The sequence below is a fragment of the Astatotilapia calliptera genome, chromosome 2, assembly GCF_964374335.1.
Source record: "Astatotilapia calliptera chromosome 2, fAstCal68.1, whole genome shotgun sequence".
NCBI classification, from domain to species: Eukaryota; Metazoa; Chordata; class Actinopteri; order Cichliformes; family Cichlidae; genus Astatotilapia; species Astatotilapia calliptera.
In genome coordinates this window covers 17,191,214-17,196,884 of record NC_137423.1, presented here as the reverse complement: position 1 = coordinate 17,196,884, position 5,671 = coordinate 17,191,214, and the positions used below count along the sequence as shown (strand labels likewise).

The 5,671-nt window shown below is 41.8% G+C and overlaps 1 long non-coding RNA gene across 2 annotated transcripts; it reads right to left on the bottom strand.

Moving 5' to 3' along the window:
* Positions 1-1,085: 1,085 nt before the first annotated feature.
* Positions 1,086-5,407, bottom strand: LOC145430527 (uncharacterized). Of its 2 annotated transcripts, XR_013911108.1 has the most exons (3): positions 4,699-5,407; positions 4,495-4,612; positions 1,086-4,369 (listed from the first exon to the last, which is right to left on the bottom strand). It is a non-coding gene; the product is annotated as an uncharacterized LOC145430527 (long non-coding RNA). The 2 variants fall into 2 exon arrangements; XR_013911106.1 differs by having other exon boundaries at positions 4,495-5,407.
* Between the last annotated feature and the right edge of the window lie 264 nt (positions 5,408-5,671).

Genomic DNA, 5,671 nt, shown 5'->3' with positions numbered 1-5,671 from the left:
CAGATTCAGAGACTGAGGACTATCTCCTTTCTATGTTCTAAGGGCAGAATAATCCCTTATCAGGACTGAGGGTAGTCTACCCCCGTGATTTCCTGCGTTCTGACAACACTCAATGGTCAATGGTCAATGGTAACTTTATTGTCCCTGATGGGAAATTGATTCGCAGTATGTCAAAACAAACAACAAACATACAACCAACACATCACGTACACTCATTAAAAAAATACTATAATATAATATAAGCCTGATAAAACAACCTAGATATTCCATCGAAAAAAGTGCAATGTGCAATGGCAACAACACTTACAATTTAGTGTTGTTAATTAAGATAATAGCACTAGGTACAAACGACAATTTGTGTCGCTTTGTCTTCACTGCAGTCATTTTATAACGACGACCTGATGGAAGCAGTTGAAAATCGTTAAAGAGAGGATGATCTGAACACAACAGGACAGAAGTTGCCTTCCTCAGCACCTGCCTGTTATAAAAGTCCACAAGCTGGACCTGAGACCTCCCTGAAATCTTGCCCGCCACTTTAACCAGATTGTTAAGTCTGGTCTTATTATCCATGGACATACTACCGTACCAAGCAATGATACAGAAAGTTAAAACAGATTCAATAAAACATTTATAAAAGAGAGTCATCATTTCAGATGAAACATTAAAACCTCTCAACCTCCTTAAAAAGTACAGTCTTTGTTGGGCCTTTTTCACTGTAGCAGCAAGATGTGACTCAAAGGACAGGGTCTTATCAAGAACAACCCCCAAGTACTTGTAACTATCCACCATTTCAATGACTGCACCATTTACCACTGTAAGCGCAGGATGAGGGGATGACTTCCTGAAATCAATAACCATGTCCTTGGTTTTCAAGGTGTTAATCATTAAGAAGGACTGATCACACCATGAAACAAACTCCTCCACAACAGGCCCATGGGAATCCTCTTCACCATGAAGGAGGCTTACAATGACTGTGTCATCTGCGTATTTGATGAAATGCCTATTGGCCTGTGTGCTGCGACAGTCATTAGTGTGCAAAATATACAAAAGAGGAGAGAGACAACAACCTTGTGGTGAGCCAGTAGAAGAGTTCAGCTGTTTGGAAAAACAGCCGTTTATTCTCACACACTGTGATCTATCAGTTAAGAAGTCTAAGATCCAACCAACGAGATTAAAATTAAGTTTAAATTGGTTAAGAAGCTTGTCCACTAAAAGATGTGGCTGGATAGTATTAAAAGCAGAAGAAAAATCGATAAATAAAAGCCGAGCATGAGCTTTGGCGCCATCAAGATGGCGATAAAGGAAGTTCAACAGAGTGACCACTGCATCATCCACACCTCTACAAGGCCTGTATGCAAATTGTAGTGGATCTATCAGCTTCTCTACTTGCTGCAGGATCTCCTTCCTGAAAAGTTTTTCGAAGGACTTCAACACTAAAGATGTAAGAGCAACAGGCCTAAAATCCTTTAATGATGTAGGTTTTGTGGTCTTAGCAAATGGAGAAATAATTGATTTTTTCCATACCTCTGGAACCTTCTGTTGCTGAAGAGATAAAAGAAAGATGTGATAAAAAATACCACATAATTGCTCAGCGCATGTTCTAAGCATCTGGCCACATATATTATCAGGACCTGGACTTTTATTAGTCTTACTCATTTTAAAAAGATTTCCCACCCTTCTTTCATCAAAGAACAAAACTGGGGGGCCTCTGGTGCTCTCTATTAAGGAATCAAGTGTATTCCTTGGAATATAGTTATCATTAAATCTCGAATAAAATCTGTTCAGCTCATTGGCTAACTGAAAATCTGAACTAAAACCAGGGAGACTTATCTTATTACAGTCACTGAGACAGTGACCAGTCATGTGTTTCATGCCAGCCCAAGCCACCCTTAAGTTATTGCTACCCATCTCCGCCTCTACCTTATCCTTGTATTTTATTTTAGCTTTTTTAATTTCTGATCTAATCTCCTTCCTAATTTCTCTGACTTTCAAGGTATTCCCTTCAGTAAAAGCTTTATTCCTTTCGTAAATCAGCCTCGTAAGAACTTTAGAGGACCATGGTTTGTTATTAGGGAAAGAATTCACAACCTTTGAGGGAATAATCATGTCTCTACAAAAGGATATATATCCGCAGACAACGTCAGTGAGTTCATTAATGTCTCTACATGATTCTATAAACACCGACCAGTCTGTACAGTCAAAGCAGCCCTGCAGGGCTAAAGAGGCATCATCACTCCAAACCTTTATGCGGTGTTTCCTCACTTTCTCTCTTCTCAGTACAGTCTTGTAAACTGGCAGAAGATGCACTGTGTTGTGATCCGAGGATCCGAGGGCGGGGCCAGCCACAGATGTATACGCACCTTTTATGGAGCCATAACATAAATCCAGAGTCTTATTGAAGCGAGTGGGACAGTGCACATACTGATAAAAACTGCTCAGTGTTTTCTTCAAGTCGCAGCGATTAAAGTCCCCAAGAACAATATTAGGGGCTTCAGGACAGAGAGATTGTAGAGAGTGGATAGCATTGGAGATGGTGTCAGTCGCATTCTTAGGATTCGCTTTGGGGTGGATGTAAACGACGGTGACGTTGATCTGTGGGAATTCCCTCGGCAGATAAAACGGCCTCAAAGACACAGAGAGGAGCTCAATGTCAGGCAGACACACTTGTCTACGAACGGTCACGTTTTTACACCATTTCTGATTTATATACAAACACACCCCTCCTCCTTGCGATTTCTGGGTAGCTCCGGGGTCTCGATCCAAACGTATGGGAACCCCGAAGCCATTTAATTCCAGAGAACAATCAGAGTCAGAATCCTTGAGCCAAGTCTCTGTGAATGCCATTAGACATGCATCCCTGTAGTCACGTAAATGTGCAACATTCAAATGCAGTTCATCTAATTTACTCCTCAGAGACTGCACATTAGCCAGGATTATTGATGGTAAAGGAATACGGTTGTACCGTATTTGCTTCCGCAATCGCTGACGTAGGCCTCCCTTCTTACCCCGCTTCCTTGCTTTGACTCTGTTAAAAACAAAAGTGCCCCTTTGATTACTGGATAATCCAGAGCTGGAAAACACTGGAGGGTGAAAAGAGTCCAAAGACGGGCCTGTCCACCGAAGATCCAGAAGAAACTCCCGTGAGTATGTAATTGTGTGGGAGTAGCACTGACTCCAAACAACCGTCAGGATTGCCAATAAAACCAAGCGAAATAAAAAACCCATCTTCAACAAAAGAAGTTCCACAAAGCACAAGCCGATGCTGTAGGATTTCCTCAGGCAAAAAAAAGAAAGAAAAATAAGATAAAATAAAGGAATAAAAAATAAGTTAAGACACTGACACTGACAGACAGAGACAACCTGCTGGTCGCCGCAAGAGCAGCGCCACTGTTTTATGTTTAAAGTACTTTTGTTAAAGGGGGAGATGTTGTGAAATCTGTTTATGTTGTCCTAGTAAGGCTACCATGGGGGCAGCCACTAGAGGTCACTAGAATACTGGTTTGTATATGTGTTTTCCAGAAATTGATGTAGCCACGTACACTGCTGCTACAATTCAATAAAAAGCGGTTCGTGCTTGAGAACCCTGCGTCTTATTGCCTCCGATCATGACATATGGAGAATAGAAGGGGGCTGTCCACAGCTGCTCCCTTCCTGACTACCCGTCCGTCTAAGGACACCTTGTGACGTAGGTAGGTAGTGTCCTTATGAGCATCCTTCCCCTGAATTTGGACACAGCCTTTTATTCCTCTACTCTCTAGAGAAGAGTGAACTCCACCTCACTAGGTCCTCTAACTAGTGATGGGCAGATGAAGCTTCATGAAGCACTGAAGCTTTTCATCCAATTGGTTCACCCCAGCGCAAAGCTTCTTGAAGCTTCATTTGCTCTAGTAGGACATCTACTGGACGTAAAAATATTAGTTGGCATGAATTTGAAGAGTGTGGCATTTTGCACACAGCCTGTAAATGTCAACAACAAAAGGAGTGTGTAAAACATGTATATTGTAGTGATAGCAGTATACTGTGTATATTTATACTGGCAGTATGGAAAATTATCATTTGGAAATGCTTAAAATGGAAATGATCATTTACTGTGAGGTGAGGTGTGGTTGGGGTGCGGACAGTGGTTGTGCTTTTGTAACGTTCAGGTATGGACAGCTACACACTGAGGCTTTGAGCCACAGTCCTGCCCACATTTTATTCTGTAAAAACTAAATTTTCACTGCTTTTATGACCTTTTTAGTGGGGAGAACATAGCTAGGATTTAATGATTTAACAAATCTTTTAAATTCTTTGTCCTCCACAATGCTAAATGGCTGGGAGTCCTCAATCACCATGCTAACCAGGTCTTCATCTATTTGAGATTGTTCTCCTGAGGAAAGACAATAAAAACAAAGCACAAATATCACACACGTAACTTATAACAGTCGTATAATATTGTTATATCATTTAGTAACATTACTGCATGCTATATTATCATGGCATTTGATGGCTCACCTGGTCTTGCTCCACAATCAGTGTTCCCCTTATTCTCATGCAAAGCTCTGTAGTGCCTAAGCATGGATGAGGCGTTGTTGTTATATCCCAGCTCCCTGGCACATAGCAAACACTTCACCTTGTACAAAAGTAACGACAGCTTAACATAAATTGTATTGCACCATCAGTATTATGAAAATACATCTTCTGTAGAAATTTACATACCTTGTTGGGAGGAAAAAAAACAATGTTCCCACACAGGGGAGGACATCCTCCTCTTCTTAGGTGGCTCCATTCTCTCCTGACTTTCTCTCCTCACTCTCATAAACCTCCAAACTCTCTCCAAATTGTCTCCAAAGTCTCACTAACCGCAACTCTCCATCAAACACCCACATTTTGAATGAAGTCTGAGGGGTTTATATCGCTGTCATAGCTCGCGGCAAAGTTCGAACCACTTCATGAACCAGTCACGTGGTACAGCCGGGCAGCGAGGCTTCGGACGTCATCATTTTCAGCTCCTCCCATAAATAAAGCAAGCCTCGATACGCGCGTCGCGGAAACGCCCCCTCCATTACTCGACACAAGCTTTGAAGGCTCCACAAAGAGTCCTGTCTGACCTCATCTGTTAACCTGTCTGTCACAAGATGGGGATCAGAGCCGATCACTGATGTAACCTCGCCCCGGCCTTGAGCCTGTTACTCCTACCACACAGCTCAGTACCACTCTAGCTGTTCTCGTCCCACCTAACACCAAACTCACATACTTCTCTGCCACTCCTGACTTCCTCACACAGTGCGACACTTATTACCCTATCACATTGTTGGCAAATGTGTGTATGGATACATATCTAAATGCTGCTCGTGTCATATCGGCGAATAAACTAACAGAGCAGTGAGAATAGCTAAATTACAGCTGATAAATTCTTCCAGCATCCGTGATGTAACACACGTGAAACTCTTCAATACCCCACGTTACATCATGACCTTCACAGGCCCACTAAATGCGTCTGCCCTACCCGTGCCAAAACCGCGAACATCCAAAAACCACCGGTATATATTTGATCTTTATATCAGACAGCTTTATTCTTTAATTAATGTCAGTTTTTCCAATTGATTTGCATATTCGATTTTAAACTGTTGTTTTAGGCATTTTACTATCGATGAAAAAAAAACAGGCAGTCATTGTAGAGCCCATTTTT